General features: G+C 38.0%; 1 non-coding gene and 1 pseudogene across 1 annotated transcript in view; one reads left to right on the top strand and one right to left on the bottom strand.

Annotated features, from left to right (window-relative positions):
- Positions 1 to 23,750, top strand: part of LINC02877 — a 70,861-nt gene that overhangs the window by 23,642 nt on the left and 23,469 nt on the right. The gene's annotated exons all lie outside the window — the stretch shown is intronic.
- LOC111526554 lies at positions 5,305 to 5,429 on the bottom strand (annotated as a pseudogene).

Below are 23,750 nucleotides of genomic sequence, written 5' to 3' on the forward strand. Positions count from 1 at the left end.
GTTCTAGATCCTTGAGGAATTGCCATACTGTTTTCCATAATGGTTGAACTAGTTTACAATCCCACCAACAGTGTAAAAGTGTTCCTATTTCTCCACATCCTCTCCAACACCTGTTGTTTCCTGATTTTTTAATGATTGCCATTCTAAATGGTGTGAGATGGTATCTCATTGTGGTTTTGATTTGCATTTCTCTGATGGTGAGTGATGATGAGCATTTTTTCATGTGTCTGTTGGCTGTATGAATGTCTTCTTTTGAGAAATGTCTGTTCATATCCTTTGCCCACTTTTGGATGGGGTTGTTTGTTTTTTTCTTGTATATTTGTTTGAGTTCTTTGTAGATTCTGGAAATTAGCCCTTTGTCAGATGAGTAGATTGCAAAAATTTTCTCCCATTCTGTAGGTTGCCTGCTCACTCTGATGGTAGTTTCTTTTGCTGTGCAGAAGCTCTTTAGTTTAATGAGATCCCATTTGTCAATTTTGGCTTTTGCTGCCGTTGCTTTTGGTGTATTAGACATGAAGTCCTTGCCCATGCCTATGTCCTGAATGGTACTACCTAGATTTTCTTCTAGGGTTTTTATGGTATTAGGTCTAACATTTAAGTCTCTAATGCATCTTGAATTACTCCTCATATAAGGAGTAAGGAAAGGATTCAGTTTCAGCTTTCTACTTATGGCTAGCCAATTTTCCCAGCACCATTTATTAAATAGGGAATCCTTTCCCCATTTCTTGTTTCTCTCAGGTTTGTCAAAGATCAGATGGCTGTAGATGTGTGGTATTATTTCTGAGGACTCTGTTCTGTTCCATTGGTCTATATCTCTGTTTTGGTACCAGTACCATGCTGTTTTGGTTACTGTAGCCTTGTAGTATAGTTTGAAGTCAGGTAGCGTGACGCCTCCAGCTTTGTCCTTTTGACTTAGGATTGTCTTGGCAATGCGGGCTCTTTTGTGGTTCCATATGAACTTTAAAGCAGTTTTTTCCAATTCTGTGAAGAAACTCATTGGTAGCTTGATGGGGATGGCATTGAATCTATAAATAACCTTGGGCAGTATGGCCATTTTCACGATATTGATTCTTCCTATGCATGAGCATGGTATGTTCTTCCATTTGTTAGTGTCCTCTTTTATTTCACTGAGCAGTGGTTTGTAGTTCTCCTTGAAGAGGTCCTTTACATCCCTTGTAAGTTGGATTCCTAGGTATTTTATTCTCTTTGAAGCAATTGTGAATGGAAGTTCATTCATGATTTGGCTCTCTGTTTGTCTGTTACTGGTGTATAAGAATGCTTGTGATTTTTGCACATTAATTTTGTATCCTGAGACTTTGCTGAAGTTGCTTATCAGCTTAAGGAGATTTTGGGCTGAGATGATGGGATTTTCTAAATATACAATCATGTCATCTGCAAACAGGGACAATTTGACTTCTTCTTTTCCTAACTGAATACCCTTGATTTCTTTCTCTTGCCTGATTGCCCTAGCCAGAACTTCCAGCACTATGTTGAATAGGAGTGGTGAGAGAGGGCATCCCTGTCTTGTGCCAGTTTTCAAAGGGAATTTTTCCAGTTTTTGCCCATTCAGTATGATATTAGCTGTGGGTTTGTCATAAATAGCTCTTATTATTTTGAGGTACATTCCATCAATACCGAATTTATTGAGCGTTTTCAGCATGAAGGGCTGTTGAATTTTGTCAAAAGCCTTTTCTGCATCTATTGAGATAATCATGGGGTTCTTGTCTTTGGTTCTGTTGATATGCTGGATTACGTTTATTGATTTGCGAATGTTGAACCAGCCTTGCATCCCAGGGATGAAGCCCACTTGATCACGGTGGATAAGCTTTTTGATGTGCTGCTGAATCCGGTTTGCCTGTATTTTATTGAGGATTTTTGCACAAGGATTTTGGCTTGTTATAAGGACTGAATGTGATAATGCAAGTAAAGTCCTCTACTTGGTATGCACGAATGGCTTATAAGTTTTCTGAGTTGGTCTTGATACTTGTTGCTACACGTACTTTATTTCTTTTCATTCTACAAGTGATATTTTGAGTACTATTTTGGAATGATATTTATTTATTTATTTATTTTGTACAAGAGAAAAAACAGAATCAGAAAACTGAAGGTTCTTATTCAACGTCACAAAGTACAAGGTGGTTAAGGTTGGAATTGTAATCGTCGTAAGGTCTACATGGCTTTTAGGCACTTGATTTTCTTGGGACCCAATCCAAATGTGTAAGCCTTAAAATGGTTGTTTTGGCTAGCCGCGGTGGCCCACGCCTGTAATCCCAGCACTTTGGGAGGCTGAGGCGGGTTGATCACCTGAGCTTGGGAGTTCGAGACCAGCCTGACCAACATGGAGCAACCCTGTCTCTACTAAAAATACAAAATTCGCTGGGCATGGCGGCGCCGTGCCTGTAATCCCAGCTATTTGGGAAGCTGAGGCGGGATAATCGCTTGAACCTGGGAGGCAGAGGTTGCGGTGAGCCGAGATAGTGCCAATGTACTCCAGCCTGGGCAACAAAAGTGAAACTCCGTCTCAAAAAAAAAAAAACTAAGGGCTTGTTTTAAGTTCATAGGAGAATATTGACTTGGTAAGTCTGCATGAAGAAATAATATGGTTAGTTTTCATATATAGAAAAGTAACAACAATTTATTGTGATTTTAAAAATTAACTGAGCCTTACATATCAAAATGAATGTTAGTTTTTAAAGTGATCTTTTTGGGAGGCTGTCTTGAGTGCTCCTTGCATTGTCCAGAGTATTTTGAGATTGCTATCTCAAATAGTGACACTAGTCAACTGGCTTGATTATTTGAGTCACATCTCTTATTTTATTTTTAAAGAAAATGTTGTTTTAACCAATTTGTTTATTTACTATGTTAGCTTCTGGCTCTTTCCAAAGAATAAAATCATTCCCAAAAGGATCAATACTCTTTGATCTTAAATCTATTAAAAAGAATATAGGTAGGCTTGAAATATGTCTAGATGTATGGATTCTAATATTATTTCAAGTAATGACACACTTTGGAATACAGCCATGTTCACTTAACAATAGGAACTTGCTCTGAGAAATGTGTCATTAGGCAGTTTCATCACTGTGCAAACATCATACACTGTACTTACACAACCTATGTGGTATAGTGCACTACACACCAAAGCTATATGGTATAGCCTGTTGCTCCCAGGTTATAGGCCTGTATAGCATGTTACTGTACTGAATGCTGTAGGCAATTGTTAGACAGTAATAAGTGAGGCATATCTTGGAGACATTGTTGGTTCAGTCCAGACCACCACAGTAAAGCGAATACAGCAAGTCACACAAATTTTTTGGTTTCCCATTGCATATAAGTTATGTTTACCCTATACTATAGTTTATTAGGTGTGCAACAGCACTATGTCTAAAACAACAAGAAACATACATTAATTTAAAAATACTTCTTTGCAAAAAAATGCTAAGGAACATCAGAGCCCTCAGTAAGTCATAATCTTTTGGCTTGTGATGGGTCTTGCTTTGACTGAGATGGCTGTTTACTGATTAAGGTGGTGAAAGATTTCTCTGAGTATGAGATGTTGTTTTACAGCATTTTACCCACAGTAGAACTTCTTTCAAAATTAGAGTCAGTCCTCTCGAATCCTGCCACAACTTTCTCAACTAAATTTATACAGTAGTCTAAATTATTGGGGGTCATTTCAACAACGTTTACAACATCTTCACCAGGACTAATTTCCATCTCAAGAAATAACTTTCTTGGCTCATCCATTAGAAGCAACTCCTCATCCATTCATATTTTATCATGAGATTGCAGAGATCCAATCACGTCTTTAAGATCCACATTTAATTCTAGTTGTCTTACTAATTCCACCACATCTGCAGTTACTTTCTGCACTGAAGTCTTAAATCCCTGAAAGCTATCCATGAGAGTTGAAATCAAATTTTTCTAAATTCCTGTTAATTTTAATATTTTTACCTCCTTCCATGAATCACAAGTATTCCCAATGGCATATTGAATGGTGAATTCTTTGCAGAAGGCTTTCAACTTACTTTGCCAAGATCCATCAGAAGAATCACCATCTATGGCAACTGTAGCCTTACTACATGTCTTTTCCCTTCCTTCCTTCCTCCCTCCCTCCCTTCCTTCCTTCCTTCCTTCCTCTCTCTCTTGCTTTCTCTTTCCTTCTTCCCTTCTCTTTATTTTCTCTTTTCTTTTTTTTCTTTTCTTTTCTTTTCTCTTTTCTTTTCTTTTCTTTTCTTTTCTTTTCTTTTCTTTTCTTTTCTTCAGAGTCTTGTTCTGTTGTCCAGGTTGGAATGCACTGGCATGATCTCAGCTCACTACAATCTCCGCTTCTCAGGTTCAGGCTATTCTCATGCCTCAGCCTCCCGAGTAGCTGGGATTACAGGCATGTGCCATCATGCCCAACTAATTCTTGTATTTTTAGTAGAGATGGAGTTTCACCGTGTTGCAATGCTATTTCGAACTCCTGGCCTCAAGTGATTTTTCTGCCTTGGCCTCTGAAAGTGCTGGGATTACATGTGTGAGCCACCCCATCCAGCCACTACATGTATTTCTTAAACTATAAGACTTAAAAGTCAAAATTACTCATTGATTCATAGGCTGCAGAATGGTTGCCATGCTAGCAGGCATCAAAGCAACACTTATATCCTTGAATATCTCCGTGAGACCTCTTGGGAGACCAAGTGTGTTGTTAATGAGTATTAATATTTTTAAAGAAGTCTCAACAGTGGGCTTAAAATTGTCAGTAAACCATGCTATGAACAGATATGCTGTCATCCAGGCTTTGATAATCAATTTTCAGAGCACAAACAGGATAGATTTAATGTAATTCCTAAGGGCTCCCTAAAATTTTCAGAAAGATAACTGAGCATTGGCTTCCACTTAAAGTCACCAGTTACATTAGCCACTAATAAGACAGTCTGTCATTTGAAGCTTTTAAACTAGGTGTTTGGTGTAGACACTTTCATCACTTACATTAGCTAGATCTTCTGGATAACATGCTTCTGCTTCTACATCAGCATTTGCTGCTTCCCCTTGGGCTTTTATTTTACACAGTTGGCTTCTTTTCTTAACCCTTACGAACCAACATCTGTTAGCTTCTAACATTTTTTTCTGAAGCTTCTTCGCCTCTCTCATCCTTTTTAGAATTGAAGAGAATTAGAGGCTTGCTCTGGATTAGGGTTTGGCTTCATGAAATATTTTGGCTGGTTTGAACTTCTACCCATATCAACAATAGGGCTTTGGAATACAACCAAGGTCACTTAACAAACACTTTACTTTCTTATTATTCTTTTTTTTTTATTTTACAAAAGTATGGAATGCTTCACAAATTTGCGTGTCGTTGTTACCCAGGGACAATTGTTACCCAGGGACCATGCTAATCTTCTCTGTATCGTTCCAAATTTTAGGATATGTGCTGCTGAAGCAAGCACACTTTCCTATTATTCTTTTGTTCACGGAAGTAGCAGTTTTAATTTCTTTCAACAACTATTTCTTTGCATTCACAACTTGGCTGTTTGGCAAAGAGGGTGAGCTTTCGGCCTGTCTTGGCTCCTATGCCTTCCTCACTAATCTTCATCATATCTAGATTTTTATTTAGAGTGAGAGATGTGTAACTCTTCCTTTCCTTTGAACAATTAGAGGCAATTGTAGGGTTTTAATTGACCTAATTTCAAAATTATTGTGTCTTAGAGAATAGGGAGGCCCATGGAGAGGAAAAGAGATGTGAGAACAGCCAGTCAGTGGAGCAGTTGCAACACGCAAATTTATTAATTTTTTCATCTTATTTTTTATCATGCATTATTATGATTTTCATTTATTTTTCCATAAGTTATTATCATTCTATTTATTTATTTATTTTTCCATAAGTTATTGGAATAGAAGTGGTATTTGGCTACATGAGTTTTTTTTTTTTGTTTTTTTTTTTTTTTTTTGAGACAGAGTCTCGCTCTGTCGCCCAGGCTGGAGTGCAGTGGCGCAATCTCGGCTCACTGCAAGCTCTACCTCCCCGGTTCACACCATTCTCCTGCCTCAGCCTCCCGAGTGACTGGGACTACAGGTGCCTGCCACCATGCCAGGCTAATTTTTTGTATTTTTAGTAGAGATGAGTTTCACCATGTTAGCCAGGATGGTCTTGATCTCCTGACCTCGTGATTCACCCGCCTCAGCCTCCCAAAGTGCTGGGATTACAGGCGTGAGCCACTGCAACCAGTCTACATGAGTAAATTCTTTAGTGTTGATTTGTGAGATTTCGGTGCACCCATCACCCGAGCAGGTGTACATATACACTGCACCCTATTTGTAGCCTTTTATCCCTCGCCCCTCCCTCTCTTCTCTACAACTCCCCAAAGTCCACTGTATCATTTTTATGCCTTTGCGTCCTTATAGCTTAGCTCCCACATATCAGTGAGAACATATGATGTTTGGTTTTCCATTCCTGAGTTTCTTCACTTAGAATAATAGTCTCCATCTCATCCAGGTCACTGCAAATGCTGTTAATTCATTCTTTATTATGGCTGAATAGTATTCTATTATATATACGGAATACTTTGCCATGTTGCAAGGCTGGTCTTGAACTCCTGGGTTCAAGTGATCTACCTACCTTGGCCTCCCAAAGTGCTGGGACTACAGGTGTGAGCCTGGTATATCTATCTATATCTATCTATATATATATCTATATCTGTCACAGTTTCTTTATCCACTCACTGATTGATGGGCATTTGAGTTGGTTCCACATTTTGCTATTGTGAATTGTGCCACTATAAACATGAGTGTGCAAGTATCTTTTTCAAATAATGACTTCTTTTCCTCTAGGTAGATACCCAGTAGTGGGACTGCTGAGTCAAATGGTAGTTCTACTTTTAGTTCTTTAAGGAATCTCCATGCAGTTTCCCATAGTGGCTGTGCTAGTTTACATTCCCACCAGCAGTGTAGAAATGCTCCCTGTTCACCACATCCATGCCAGCATCTACTTTTTAAAATTTTTTGATTATGGCTATTCCCACGACATTACATTCTGCTAGCCTAGAGGTCTTAGTTCCAGAGGGAGGTAAATTGCCACCAGGAGACACAACAACAATTCCATTAAACTGGAAGTTAAGATTGCAAGCTGGACACTTTGGGCTCATCCTACCTTTAAGTCAACAGGCTAAGAGGGGAGTTACAGTGTTGGCTGGAATGACTGACCCAGACTATCAAGATGAAATCAGCCTACTACTCCACAAGGGAGGTAAGGAAGAGTATGCATGGAATACAAGAGATCCATTGGCGTCTCTTAGTATTACCATGCCCTGTGATTAAGGTCAATGGTAAACTACAACAGCTCATTCCAGGCAGGACTACAAATGACCCAGACCCATCAAGAATGAAGGTTTGGGTCACCCCACCAGGAAAAAACCACGACCTGCTGAGGTGCTTGCTGAAGGCAAAGGGAATGCAGAATGGGTAGTGGGTAGTAGAAGAAGGTAGTCATCAATACCAGCTAAGACCACGTGAGCAGTTGCAGAAATGAGGACTGTAATTGTCTTGAGTATTTCCTCCTTCTTTTGTTAAAAACATGTTTGTGCATATATACACTTGTACTAAGAAAATATGTTCATTTTATTTTTTTCCTATATTATGTGACATGAGATTCATTAACTTCATATTAGCATTTAAGTATTGTTAATTTTATATAATAGCATTTGGATTGGGGATTGGTGCATTTCTGGCTGTACAAAGGATAGTTGTTATATGTTAGGCATAATTATGACCTTATTATTGTGTTTATTAGAAGATTATGATCTCAGGAGATGTGCATGAGTTCAAGTTGACAAGGTGTGGACTTGTGATGTTTGATACTGAGTGTCAACTTGACTGAAGGATGCAAAGTATTGATTCTGGGTGTGTCTGTGAGGGTACTGCCAAAAGGGATTAACATTTGAGTTAGTGGAGTAGGAAAGGCATACCTACCCATAATCTGGGTGGGCACCATCTAATTAGCTGCCAGTGTGGCCAGAATTAAAAGCATGCAGAAGAACATGAAGAGACTAGACTGGCTAGCATCCCAGCCCACATCTTTCTGATGCTGGATGTTTCCTGCCCTCAAACATGGGACTCTAAGTTCTTTGGCTTTCGAACTTGGACTGGCTTCCTTGCTCATCAGCTTGCAGATGACCTATTGTGGGACCTTGGGATCATGTGAGTTAATACTCCTTATTAAACTCATATATATGTATCTCCTATTAGTTCTCTCCCTCTAGAGAATCCTGACTAATACAATGATCCATTTCATTCTCCTACACATGGCTTGCCAATTATTCCAGCCCCATTTGTTATATAGGATATCCTTTCCCTACTTCTTGTTTCTGTTTGGTTTGTCAAAGATCAATTGAGTGTTAAGTATTTGGCTTTATTTCTTGGTCCTCTATTCTGTTCCATTGGTCTATGTGCCTATTTTTACACCAGCAACATGCTGTGTTGGTGACTATAACCTTGTAGTATAGTCTGAAGTCAGGTAATGTGATACCTCCAGATTTGTTCTTTTTGCTTAGTCTTGCTTTGGCTATGTGGGCTTTTTGGTTCCATGTAAATTTTAGGATGTGTTTTTTTAGTTCTGTGAAGAATGATGATGGTACTTTGATAGGAATCACATTGAATTTGTAGATTGTTTTTAACAGTATGGTCATTTTCAAAATATTGTTTGTATCCATCCATGATCATGGGATGCCTTTCCATATGTTCATGTCATCTATAATTTCTTTCAGCTGTATAGTTTTCCTTGTAGATATCTTTCACCTCCTTGGTTAGGTATATTCCTAATTTTTTTTTTTTTTTTTTTTTTTTTTTGTGCAACTGTGTAAAAGGGGTTGAGTTCTTGACTTGATTCTCAGCTTGTTCACTGTTGGTGGATAGCAGTGCTACCAATTTGTTTGTATATTAATTTTGTACCCAGAAGCTTTACTGAACTCATTTATCAGTTCTAGGAACTTTTTGGATGAGTCTTTAGGGTTTTCTAGCTATGTGTTCATATCATTGGCAAACATCACAGTTTGACATTCTGTTTACCTATTTGGATGTCCTTTATTTCTTTCTCTTGTATGACTGCTCTGGCTAGGACTTCCAGTGCTGTTTTGAATAGAAGTGATAAAAGCAGCTATTTTTGTCCTATTTCAGTCCTCATGGGGAATGTTTTCAACTTTTTCCCGTTCAGTATAATGTTGACTGTGGGTTTGTCATGGACGGCTTTTGTTACCTTAAGGTATGTCCCTTTTATGCTGATTTTGTTGGTTTTTAATCATAAAGGATACTGGATTATGTCAAATGCTTTTTCTGTGTCTATTGAGATAATCGTGTGATTTTTAATTCTGTTCATGTGTTATATCACATTTATTGACTTGCATATGTTAAACTGAGAGGTGACAACGTGCTGGCAGACCTCACTCACTCTCAGCATGAACTTGGCCTCAGCGTCCACTCTGGCCATGCTTGAGGAGCCCTTCAGCCTGCTGCTGCACTGGGGGAGCCCCTCTCTGGGCTGGCCAAGGCTGGAGCCCATTCCCTCTGCTTGCAGTTAGGTGTGGAGGGAGAGGCATGGGCGGGAACTGGGGCTGCATGCGGTGCTCACCGGCCAGGATGAGTTCTGGGTGGGCTTGGGCTTGGCTGGCCCCGCAGTTGGAGCAGCTGGCCAGTGCCACCAGCCCTGGGCAGTGAGGGGCTTAGCACCTGAGTCAGCAGCTGTGGAGGGTGCGCTGGGTCCCCCAGCACTGCCAGCTTGCCCACGCCATGCTCAAATTCTCCCTGGGCCTCAGCTGCCTCCCTGCAGGGCAGGGCCCAGGACCTTCAGGCTGCTATGCTCAAGCCACTCACTGTCTGTGGGCTCCCACGCGGCCTGAGCCTCCCTGAATGGGTGCCACCCCCTGCTCCTTGGTGTCTGGTCCCATCAACTACCCAAGGGCTGAGGAGTGTGGGTGCATGGCGTGGGATTGATGGGCAGCTCCGCCCATGGCCCTGGCATGGCATCCACTAGGCAAAGCCAGCTGGGCTCCTGAGTTGGGTAGGGACTTGGAGAACTTTTATGTTTAGCTGGAGGATTGTATATGCATGAGTCAGCACTCTGTGTCTAGCTCAAGGTTTGTGGATACACCAGTCAGCACTCTGTATCTAGCTAATCTGGTGGGGACTTGGAGAACTTTTATGTCTAGCTAGAGGATTGTAAATGCACCAATCAGCACTCTGTGTCTAGCTCAGGGATTGTAAACGTACCAATCAGCACCCTGTCAAAACGGACCAATCAGCGCTCTGTAAAATGGGCCAATCAGCTCTCTCTAAAATGGACCAATTGGCAGGATGTGGGTGGGGTCTATAAGGGAATAAAAGCAGGCTGCCGGAGCCAGCAGTGGGGAACTGCTGGAGACCACTTTCGGACTGTGGAAGCCTTGTTCTTTCCCTGTTTACAATAAATCTTGCTGCTGCTCACTCTTTGGGTTCACGCTGCCTTTATGAGCTGTAACGTTCACCATGAAGGTCTGCAGCTTCACTCCTGTCAGTGAGACCACAGACCCACCAGAAGGAAGAAGCTCCAGACACATCTGAACATCTGAAGGAACAAACTCCGAACACACCATCTTTAAGAACTGTAACACTCACTGCGAGGATCCATGGCTTCATTCTTGCAGTCAGTGAGAAAAAGAACCCACCAATTCCGAACACAAAACCATCCCCACATCCCTGGTATGAAACCCACTTGATCATTGTGGATTGTCTTTTTGATATGTTGTTGGATTTGGTTAGCTAGTATTTTGTTGAGAATTTTTGCATCTATGTTCGTCAGGATATTACTCTGTAGTTTTCTTTTCCTTTCTCTTTCTTTTCTTTCTCTCTCTCTCTCTATTTCTTTCTTTTTTATTTTGTCACGTCCTTTCCTGGTTTTGGTATTAGGGTGATACTGGTTTCATAGAATGATTTAGAGAGGATTTACTTTTTCTTTATCTTGTAGAATAGTGTCAATAGGATTGGTACCAATTCTTTGAATGTCTGATAGAATTCAGCTGTTAATTTGGCCTTGGGATTTTTTGTTGGCATTTTTAAAAAGTTACCATTTCAATCTTGCTGCTTATTATTGGTCTGCTCAGTTTCTATTTTTTTCCTGGTTTAATCTAGGAGGGTTGCATATTTCTAGAAATTTATCCATCTCCTCTAGGTTTTCTACTTTGTCTGCGTTAAGGTATTCATAACAGCCTTGAATGATCTTTGGTATTTCTGTGTTATTGGTTGTAATATCTCCCATCTTGTTTCTAATTGAGCTTATTTGGATATTCTTCCTTCTTGGCCAATCTTGCTAATGGTCTATCAATTTTGTTTATTTTTTCAAAGAACCAGCCTTTTGTTTCATTTGTCTTTTGTTTTTTGTTGTTGTTGTTGTTGTTGTTGCTGTTGTTGTTTCAATATCATTTAGTTCTGCTGCACTGATCTTTGTTGTTTCTTGTCTTCTGCTGGGTTTGGTTTGTTTTTGTTTCTGTAGCTCTTAAGGTGTGAACCTAGATCAGACTTTTTGATGTGGGCCTTTAAGGCTATGAACTTTCCTCTTACCACTGCTGTATCCTAGAGATTTTTGTTTTGTTTTGTTTTGTTTTTGTTTTTGTTTTTAGACGAAGTCTTATTCTGTTGCCAGGCTGGAGTGCAGTGCTGTGATCTCGGCTTACTGCTACCTCCACCTCCCAGGTTCAAGCAATTCTCCAGCCTCAACTTTCTGAGTAGCTGGGACTACAGGCCACCATGCCCAGCTAATTTTTTGTATTTTAGTAGAGATGGGGTTTCACCATGTTGTCCAGGATGGTCTTGATCTCCTAACCTCGTGATCTGCCCACCTTGGCCTCCCAAAGTGCTGGGATTAGAGGTGTAAGCCACTGCACCTAGCCTCCCAGAGGTTTTGATAGGTTGTGTCACTATTATCATTCAGTTCAAAGAATTTTTTAATTTCCATCTTGATTTCACTGTTGATCAAATGATCATTCAGGAACAGATTATTTAATTTCCATGTATGTGTATAGTCTTGAGGGTTCCTTTTGGAGTTAATTTCCAATTTTATTCCACTGTGGTTTGAGAGAGTACTTGATATAATTTTGATTTTCTTGAAATATATTGAGACTTTTAAATAACCTATTATATAAGTCTGTCTTGGAGAATGCTGCATGTACTGATGGATAGAATGTATATTCTGCAGTTCTTCATTAGAATGTTCTGTAAATATCTGTTAAGCCCATTTGTTCTAGAATATAGTTTAAGTTCATTATTTCTTTGTTTTCTATTTTGACGACCTGTCTAATGCTGTCTGTGGAGTATTAAAATCCCGCACTATAATTGTGGTGGCATCTATCTCATTTGTTAGGTCTAGTAGTAATTGCTTTATAAGTTTGGAAGCTCCAATGTTAGATGCATATGTATTTGGGACTGTGATATTTTCCTGTGGACTATTTCTTTTATCATTATATAATGTCCCTCTTTGTCTTTTTTTAAACTGTTGTTGCTTTAAAGTCTGTTTTGTCTGATAGAAGAATAGCTACTCCTGCTTGCTTTTGGTGTCCATTTGCATGGAATATCTTCCCCCATTCCTTTACATTAGGTTTATGTGAGTCCTTATGTGTTAGGTGAGTTTCTGAAAGACAGCAGATACCCGCTTGGTGGATTTTTATCCTTTCTGTCATCTGTATCTTTTAATTGGAGAATTTAGGTCATTTATATTTAATGTTAGTATTGAGAAGTTAGGTATTGTTTTGTTCATCCTGCTAGTTGTTGCTTGAATACCTTTTTATTTTAAATTGTGTTATAGTTTTATAGGTCCTGTGAGATTTATGCTTTAATGAGGTTCTATTTTGGTGTATTTTAGGTCTTATTTCAAGACTTACAACTCCTTTTAGCATTTCTTGTAGTGCTGACTTGGTAGTAGCATATTCTCTCAGCATTTGCTTGTCTGAAAAAGACTACCCCTCTTTCATTTATGAAGCCTAGTTTCACTGCATACAAATTTCTTGCCTGGTAATTATTTTGTAAGGAGGCTAAAGATAGGACCTCAATCCTTTCTGTCTTGCAGAGTTTCTGCTGAGACATTTGTGTTAATCTAATAGGTTTTTCTTTTTAGGTTATCTGATCCTTTTGCCTCACAGCTCTTAAGATTATTTCCTTTGTCTTGACTTTAGATAACCTGAAAACTATGTGCCCAGGTGATAATCTTTTTGTGATAAATTTCCTGGATGTGTTTTGAGCCCTCTTGTATTTTAATGTCTAGATCTCTAGCAAGACCAGGAAAGTTTTCCTTGATTATTCCCTCTAATAAGTTTTCCAACCTTTTAGATTTCTTTTCTTCCCCAGGAACATCTATTATTCTTACGTTTGTTCATTTAACATAATCTCAAATTTCTTGGAGGCTTTGTTCACTTTAAAAATTTTTTTCTTATCTTTGTCAGATTGGGTTTGAAAGCCTTGTCTTCAAACTCTGAAATTCTTTCTCCTACTCATTCTAGTCTATTGGTGAAACTTTCCAGTGTATTTTGTATTTCTCTATGTGTGTCTTTCATTTCCAGAAGTTGTGGGGGAGTTTTTGGTGGTGGTTTGTTTGTTTTTACTTTATGATATCTATTTCTCTGGAAATTTTTTTTAATTTATATTCTATATTGTTTTTAAAATTTCTTTTAAGTTGATTTTTACCTTTCTCTGGTACCTCCTTGAGTAGCTTTATAATTAACCATCTGAATTCTTTATCTGCCAATTCAGAGATTTATTCTTCGTTTAAATCCATTGCTGGAGAGTTAGTGTAATCTTCTGGAGGATGTTATGGAACCTTGTTTTTTTATATTACCAGAATTACTTTTCTGGTTCCTTCTCATTTTGGGTAGACTTTCAGTGAAAAGATCTGGAACTCAAAGGCTTCTGTTCAGATTCTTTCATCCCATGGGTTGATTCTTTGATGTGGCACTCTTCCCCTTCCCCTAGGAATGGGGCTTCCTGAGAGTCAGACTGCAGTGATTGTTATTGCCCTTCTAGGTCTAGAAACCCATTGGGGCCACTGGTCCTGGGCTGATGCTGGGGACTGTATGCAAAGAGTCCTGTGATGTAATCTGTCTTCAGGTCTCCCAGACATGGATACAAGCACCTGCTCTGCTGGAGGTGGCAGGGAAGTGAAATGGGATCTGTGGGAGTCCTTTGTTGTAATTTTGTTTAGTGTGCTAGCTTTTTCAAATGCTGAGTTTGTCAGCAGTAAACTTGTCACATGGACAGACTCAGGAACTCTGGTTAGTCAGGATGCTGTAGGTGCTGAAATTAGTTCTTGTTTTCTCCTTATGTGAAACAGGGTTGTTCTGTTATATACAATGATTCAGACAAATAGTTCTCTTATATGTATATGTGTGTGTGTGTGTGTGTGTGTATATATATATATAGAGAGAGAGAGAGAGAGAGAGTGTTTGATGTGTCTTTGTCTGGCTTCAGTATCAGGCTAGTTAGTACTGACTTCATAGAATAAGTTTTGAAGTAGTCCCATCTGTTGTATTTTTTAGAATAATTTCATTAGGAGTGTTATTTATTTTTCTTTAATCATTTGGTAAAATTCATCAGTGAAGCCATTAGTTTCTAGGCTTTTATTTGATGGGAGACATTTTATTAGGCTTCAATCATGTTACCTGCTGTTGGTTTATTCAGGCTTTTTATTTCTTCATGGTTCAATCTTGGTAAGTCATATATGTTTAGAAATTTATCCATTTCTTCTGAGTTTTCAAATTTATTGTCATATAATTGCTCATAGTAGCCCCTAACCATCCTTTGAATTTCTGTGATATCAGCTGGTAAGGTCTCCTTTTTTATCTCTGATTTTATTTATCTGGGTCTTCTGTCATTTCTTCTTGTTCTGGCTAAAGACTTGTCAATTCTGTTGATCTTTGCAAAAAGCAGTTACTTGTTTCATTGAAACTTTGTGTTCCTTTATTTCAATTATATTCATTTGTGCTCTGATCTTTTTATTTCCTTTCTTCTACTAATTTGGGGTTTGCTTGCTCTTGCTTTTCTAGTTCTTGAAGATGCATTGTTAGGTTGTTAATTTGACATTTTTCTACTTTTTTGATGTAGGAACTTAGAGCTATAAATTTCCCTCTGAGTATTCATTTCACTGTATCTGATAGATTTTGGTATATTTTGTCTTCATTATCATTTATTTAGATACATTTTTCAATTTTCATCTTGATTTCTTCATTGACACACTGATCATTTAGGAACATACCGTTTAGTCTCCAAATGTTCATATAATTCTAAAATTCTTTTTATTATCGATTTCTTCATTTATTCCACTATGGCTAGAGGAGATAATTGGTATTATTTTATTTCTTTGACTGTTTTAAAACTTATTTTTTTACCTAACATATGGTCTGTCCTTGAGAATAATTCATGCATTGAGAAGAATGTATATTCTTCAGCCATTGGATGAAATGATTTGTAAATATTTGTTGGGTCAATTTGTTCTGTAGTACACATTAAGTCTGATGTTTCTTTGTTGATTGGGGTCAATCTCTATAATTATTTCTAATAATATATATATATATCTGAGTGCTCCAGTATTGGTGCATATATATTTACAACTGTTACATCCTCTTGCTGAATTTACCCTTTTATTATTATATAGTAATCTTTTTGTCTCTTCTTATAGTTTCTGTTTTGAAATCTATCTTGTCTGATATAAGTATAGCTACTCCTATTCTTTTTTGGTTGCCATTTGTGTGTAATATTCTTTTCCATCCCTTTATTGTTAGTTTATGTGCGTCTTTACAGATGGAGTGTGTTTCTTGTAGGGAACAGATCATTGGGTCTTGGTGTTTCATCCATTCAGCCACTTTGACTTTTGATTGGAGAGGTCAGTCTATTTACATTCAATGTTACTACTGATCGATAAGGACTTCTGCCATTGTCTTATTTGTTTTCTAGTTGTTTTGTGGTCTTCTCTTTCTTCCTTTTTAAACTTTTTTCTTAAAAACTCAGACACAAACATACACATTATCCCAGGCCGACACAGGGTCAGGATCATTGATATCACTGTCTTCCACCTGCACATCTTGTCTCATTGGAAGGCCTTCAGGGGCAATAACATGCATGGAGTTGTCATCTCCTATGATAACAATGCCTTCTTCAGAAATATGTCCTGAAAATCTATCTGAGGCTGTTTTGCACACACACACACACATATATATATATAATATATATGCATATATATGAATGAGTATACTCTTAAATAATGAGTAAAAGTACAGTAAATACATAAACAAGTTACATAGTCATTATGCTGTTATCAAGTATTATGTAATAATTATAGGTGATAGACTTTTATATGACTGGCATGCAGGTTTCTTTTTGCCAGCTTCACTGCAAACACATGAGTAATGTTTTGTACTATGACATTAAGGTGGCTACAGTGTCACTAGGTGATAGGAATTTTTCAACTCTATTATAATCTTATGGGGTCAACATCATATATGCAGTTTGTCATTGACTGATATGTAGTTGTGTGATTTATGACTATATATGTATTAAGTTGGTGCAAAAGTAATTGCAGTTTCTGCTATTACTTTTAAGTTCCTTTTCACCTCTTTCTTCTCTCCTGCTATTTAGTTTGAAAATAACATACCATTGAGTTTAAACACTATGAACTAGCATATTTGTTGAAAATTTTTATTTATCTAAAAAAAATTTATTGAATGCCTACTAATTATCAGGCATTGCTCTGAGTTCTTGGGAAGCAACAGTAAACAAAACAGATCTCTAACCTGTGGTGCTTACATATACATACTCACAAACATTATATTTATAAATATAACAAATATCTAAATTATGTATAATGTGGGAAGATGATAAATGCTATGGGAAAAACAGAAAAGACAGCCATTCCATATGGGAAGTAGAGGCAGATTACAATTTTAAATAAAGTGATTAGGACAGACTTCATTAAGAGGATATTTTTGTAAAATTCAAAGAAGGAAGAAAATTAGTCAAGAGAATACCCAGAGGAAGATGGTCTCGGGAAAACAAAATAACTTGTACAAAGACCCTGAGTTGTAAGTATGCTGGTGCTGTTGAGACAGAGCAAGGAGACCAGTGTAGTTAGAAAAGTGCAAGTGAGGTATAGAGAAGCAGGAAAAAAAAAAAAAAAAAAAAAAGTCAGAGAAGAAAAGGATGATCATCCTGGCCTTGGAAGCCAGTATAAGGAGTCAAGCTTTCATTCTTAGTGAAATGGAAGCCATTGTTGTGCTTTGAGCAGTGATGTGACATTATCAGTCTAGTCTTTTAGAAGTATTTCTCTGGCTGCTTCATTGAGAATAGAAAATAGGGGCCAAGAGAGAAACAGGGAGACCAGTGTGGAGGCAAGGGATGATGAAACAGGGTGGTAGCAGTGATGGTGGTGAGAAGTGGTCAGGTATATAACCTTATGCCTTTTATACAGTTTTTCACTGCAATCAGACTTTCTAGAAAGTATGCAGACCATGTCTCTTTTGATCACAGTTGTTTCCCTGAGTTCCTGGTACAAGAACAGATAGATAGTAATGCACTTAATAATATTATATTTTGGATATAAAATAAGTTTTTAGAAAAAAACTAGCTATTACTTGTCAAGTGTATGATCTTACGATTTTACACAAAGTTCTCATGTAAACCTCAGCACACCCCCGTGCAGTTAGTGCTAATATTATTTCCACTTTACTAATTAGGTAGCCAAAGCACAGAATGGTTACAAACTTACCCAATCCAGTCAGTGGCAGAGCTGAGACTTTAGGTCATCTGATTTCAAGTTTCTGTTCTTAACACCATACAACACTGCTTTAAAAAACTGTAAGTCACAATTCACTATAATTCATGGATTCCATAATATGAGCTTTTATGCTTGGCATCTGTTCATTTTCATAACTGCAGAAACATGATAGGTAAGGTACACACAGACACTAAGATAAAATGTACTTTCTTTGTGAAATTAATCACCCACACTAAGAAAATCTAAAATGTGCCATAAAAAGAAGCAAATTGTCGGTGATAGCATTTGAAATTGTACCTTTTATTTTTATTCAGTCTGGAATATGTTGGACTAGAAAATGTATCGTGAGCAATTTGTTGTGTAAAACACTAAAGTGGCTTTCTGGCAAACTAAGATAATACATCTCCTCATGTAAATTTTATTTGAATGCATAGAACTCTTACATTTAAACTTAGTAATGCTACATTTTTCCAACTCTGTTAGTGGTGCATTTTTAAGATATATGACTAAAGAATCCAATTATACAACTCAGGGCACAATGAACATCCAAAAAAGGGCTTTAGAAATGCAGCAGACCTTACTTTTACCTCTAAAAGGAAAAAACTAAAGCTACACAATTGAGGATTAGTGAATCATATGCAAAATTTAGTGAATGATTTATTTAGCAAAATAGAGTACATGAAAGAGGTATGTGAAAAATTAGCACTGTCATTTCTGGAGGGTTTAATATTATGGTAAAATTGAAATTCAAAAAGGGATGTACAGTTGGTTAAGAGAGAGAATTTTGTCAGTAGAGAGTAATGATCCAAACACGCTGATGTGTTTTTGATGGTACAGAGCTGTCATGAACTTCCCCAGCTCTATAGAATATTATGAAATTCCTAGTAAAAGGCTCCTTCGTTTAGAAATCAAGTTAAAAATATAACATGGCTTAAAAGATGCAGGTAGAGAACCTGGTAATGTTTGAGAATTTCAATTTTCTGATTTTTAAAATACACATCTTTTCACAAGCACCCTGCATAGTCAGAAATATAGATGTGACTTGCATTACCAATTAGATGACATCCTGAAAATGTGTCTCAAGAGAACACATTTTTCCCCATTGTTCTATTATAACAGATTTACGTTTAAAATGTAAGAACAATTCCCTCAAAATACTTCCATGCATGGTTCATCTATTGTCCCAAATAATTCAACAAAAAAAGAAATCATGGTAGTCAAATATCACTTTTTTGGGTATACCTTATTAAAATAAAGTGAACTTTACTCAGAAAGCACATCAGCCACGGGAACATCAAATATTAAGATCTGCTTGACACTTAAGATGAAAATCAGAAATCTGCTACCCAGAAATCATGAAAATTTGCTTTCACATACTGCCTGATTAAATACTTTATTCGAGCTGCATAAGTTGTTAGGAATGACTTCCAGACTTAATTTGAACACATTCACAAATATTCCTTGACTATATTATTTGTACCAAGAAATATTCAAGGCCGTGAGTTGAGGAATTTAAAGATTCCTTCCTTCCTTTGAGTTTATTCAGTTAAGCAATGTGTATTTTGCCCAGGCACTTTTCCTTGACTGAGGATATGGTAGTACATAAGATAAAGTACCTGACCTCAAATAGTTGGAGTTGGCAATAAACAAGCAATCAAATAAATATGTATTGGTAACATGAATTTCAGGTGGTGAAAAGTACAACGATGAAAAACAGAGCAACTCTATGGGAGAGTGCCAGCGACAGAGGGGTCTCTATTGTAGATGTGGCTTGCAGAAAGGACCTCACTGAGGGTGTCATTTTCACTAAGACTCGAATGAATGTCATGTGTAAGACAAGGGAAAATACAAGAGAAAAAAAGAGTTGCAACCTTGAGGCAGGAATCTGTCTGGCATGCCTAGGCCCAGCAAGAAGGCCAATGAGACTGGAACAGAAAGAGGAAGAAAGGGAATAGAAACTCTGTCAGGTTGGAGAAGTCACTGGGAGCCAGATTATATAGCATCATGGTAAAAATTTTAGATTTTGCTATAAACGTGATGAAAAGCTGTTGGCAGTTTGACTGTAGGGATTGACTCTGTCTTATGTTTTATAAGGTCACTCAGGTTGGAATATATTTTTAAGGTAGAGTCAACAGTGCTTGTTGATAAATTGAAATGAGGTCTGAAAAAAAAAGAGGAATCAAGGGTAATGCCTATGATGTTTTTCTGAGCAACTTGATGACTCTGAATATATATATTGAGATAGGGAGCACTTCAAGAGTTGTGGTTTTGGTGAAGAAGATTAGGAGCTCATTTGCAATGTGCTTAATTTGAGTTGCCTATTAGACATTAAAATACAGATGTCAAGGAAGTAATTGGGTATGCCTGGATTTTCTGAGATAGCTCCAGATATACATTAGGAAATCGTAAGCATAAGCATGATATTTAAAGCCTTAATACAGAAGGAAATTTCCCCAGGAAATCAATGCAGATAAACAAGGTTTAGAAGTTTGAGACCTCAATATTTAATGAGAAAGCAATGTGAGGCCATAACAACTAGTTATGTTGTAGGAAGAGAACTAGGAAAATACTCTTGGATGTTGAAGGTTGTTCTAATTATCCATTGATGCATAACAAATGATCCAAAAATTTAGTAGCATAAAACAATGCCTATTGTATATGCTTATGATTCTATGGCTCAGCAATTCAGGCAGGACCAAGTTGGCATGGTTTATGTTTGGACCTCAGCTGGGGTAGCTCAAATAAGTGAAGATGGCTGGGTCACAAATCTAGGGCCTTAGTTCTTCTATACCCAGTCTCTCAGCATATTAATTTGGACTCCATGACAGCATGGAGCTCTCAGGGTAGTCAAATGCCTTATGGGGTGGTTTAGGACTCTGAGAGACCAACGCAGAAGTTGCCATTCTCTTAAATGTTGGCCCCAACTGGCACAGAGTCCCTTCTGCCATAATTTATTGGTCAAACCATAACATGCAGCCCATATTTGATTAAAGGAGAAATAGACCCCACCTGATCATCTCTAATTTTCCTTGTCCATCTCTCCTACAGTGGTTAACTATTAAAAAATAGTTTACAGTGCAATCACCATTAAAATAGCCATATATACAAAGGAGTTGGGACAGAGAGGGCTGTGTCTGATGGATTAGGAGAAAGCTTGACAGAAGGACTTCATTTGGGTTTTAAAGACTAGACGGAGTTTGCTGGATGGAACAGCAGTAGTAGCATGTACAAATGGAAAGTTTCATGGAAGAGTACGCTGTGCTAAGGGAATGAAAATGTGCCAGCAGTGTGACCAAGCTAGAAAGAGGAATCTTATCCAATAACCACTGGATGTCACTGGAAAGTTTTATTACAAAATTCCAGTGTGTGTGGAATCAATCAGTGTGTGGGATCAGGGTGTGGGATCCTGTCAGTGTGTGGGATCAATCAGTATGAAAAGAATAGACATTAAAAAAAACATATAGGATCATATTGCAATTACAGTTTGGGAAAATACTGTCAGATTAAGTTATGGTTAGTGGGAATCAGGAGGGGAAAGACTTCAGAGAACTCAGCAAATATAGGATGGAATGATGAATTGCATTTATTTACTTATCCAATCTTTGTAGCACTTATTAGAAGCCTGGCACTGAATTGGGATCTAGAGAAACAAAAATGAATGGTGTGGCTCCTACCCTAGAGGGGCTCACAGTCTTGAGTATGATTTTGCCACCGGTTTAGAAAGGCCTTTGGAGACCGGGCACAGTGGCTCACACCTGTAATCCCAACACTTTGGAAGGCCAAGGTGGGCAGATCACAAGGTGAGGAGATCGAGACCATCTTGGCTAACATGGTGAAACCCCGTCTCTACTAAAAATACAAAATAATTAGCCGGGTGTGGTGGTGGGCACCTGTAGTCCCAGATACTCAGGAGACTGAGGCAGGAGAATGGTGTGAACCTGGGAGGTGGAGCTTGCAGTGAGCCGAGATTGTGCCACTGTACTCCAGCCTGGGAGACTGAGCTAGACTCTGTCTCAAACAAAAAAAAAAGAAAAAAGAAGAAGAAGAAAGAAAGGCCTGTGGAATGTCTCAGAGCCTCTCGGTAGGAGCAGAAAAGTTACTGGTGAGTACAGATGCATGTATGTGATCTGCAGAAGCTAGTCAGGATCCAACTTGCATTTACTACATTTCCATGGATGGTTCAGTTGCCTTTTTCTGCCAACTCCTGAGCTTTTATCCAAGAGAAATCAGTGTTTGCTTTGCAAGGTAAAACATTGATTTAGCCTTCAGCCTAGATGTTCTCTGCTTGTTGAGCCCCATAGGCAACTTCACATCTACACTTTCATCCTATCTCTTTCAACTCTACTCTTTAAAAAAAGAACTTTCCTATTAAACACTGTTACTCTGAACAATCTCTAGCTTTTTACATTTCTAGCCAAGCTGTTTTCAAAATACCTGCTATTTCTTATAGACTCATACAGTTTTTAACCCTTTTGAAATTATATTGAACTAGTCCTACCTTTTGATGTATTCAGTTTAGCAAGTATCAAGGGACAGTTTTAAATTGATGCTTCAGTTTGTGGCTTTGTTATACACAGAATATTTGTGGCTGAAAATAGGGCTAAATCCTACTTCTTGAAATTGCTTATTTTAGAGTCTCTAGAACCAGGCGGGCGTAGATTTGATTCTCAAGTTTTTAGAAACTACATGACCTTGACCAAATTAATTCATCTCTCAAAGTCCAAGTCTTCCCCAGTCTTAAAATGGGTCTAATACATGAGACGGTGTTTGGCTATAATGTGCAAAATACCAAAGACATAATAAGGTACAAAAACAGACACCGTCCTGGGACTACCCAACACCTAGATTTAATGTGTTAATATTTTACTAATTGTTTTTCAGATTTTTATTTATTTATTTTGAGAACGAGTCTCGCTCTGTGGCCCAGGTGGGAGTGCAGTGGCGTAATCTCGGCTCACTGCAAGCTCTGCCTCCCACATTCACGCCATTCTCCTGTCTCAGCCTCCTGAGTAGCTGGGACTACAGGAGACTGCCACCACGTCTGGCTAATTTTTTGTGTTTTTAGTAGAGACAGGGTTTCACCGTGTTAGCCAGGAAGATCTCGGATCTCCTCACCTCGTGATCCACCCGCCTTGGCCTCCCAAAGTGCTGGGATTACAGGCATGACAGATTTTTAAAAATAAATAAATAATATATATCAAGTGAACAATGTTTTTGAAGCGTAATCATCATCACTTGTAAATTGATTTCACTAATTTTAACTATTGCCAAGTATTTGATTTTATAAATGAAATAAATATGCAATCATTTATTTATCCATTCTTTCTATAATAGACATTAATGTGTTTCCATTTTTATATTACCAAAAATTCTGCAATAAATATTTCACACATTTCTGTGTGGTCACACATATTTATCTTGTTCTTTCTCCCCATATATATATCTAAATCTTGATGAAGATTCTATGTAGTTTTAAAAGAATGTATCAGAGTGCCTTTGCACTTCTCTATGTGGACAATCATAATATATAGAAGTAACGACTTAATGACTTTTTTTTTCATTTCTCTGACAGGGACTTCTGGTTGTCCAACCTAAATGCCAATTTTTATATGGGCACCCTGTCACTCTTCTAAAAGACTACATTTTCCAGACAATTTTGCAACTAGGTGTGACCCTGTGACTTCATTCTGGTCAATGAGATTTAAGCAAAGTGTTGTGTGGGACTTTAGGAAAGCCTCCTTAAATGGGAAAAGGGGAGCTTGTCTTCCTCACTACTTCTTCCTGAAATTACCTAAAATGAAAATTCATTGGCTGGGAGTTTACCTTAAACAGAAGGCCATATGCAAAACTCGTAGAGCAACAAGATAGAAGTATGGGTCCCTGATCACTTTGAAGCTACCACATCAATCCTGCCTGCCTGCCTCTAGATTCTCATTCCCTTCCTCCCTTCCTTCCTTCCTTCCTTCCTTCCTTCCTTCCTTCCTTCCTTCCT

Source organism: Piliocolobus tephrosceles, chromosome 2, assembly GCF_002776525.5.
Source record: "Piliocolobus tephrosceles isolate RC106 chromosome 2, ASM277652v3, whole genome shotgun sequence".
NCBI classification, from domain to species: Eukaryota; Metazoa; Chordata; class Mammalia; order Primates; family Cercopithecidae; genus Piliocolobus; species Piliocolobus tephrosceles.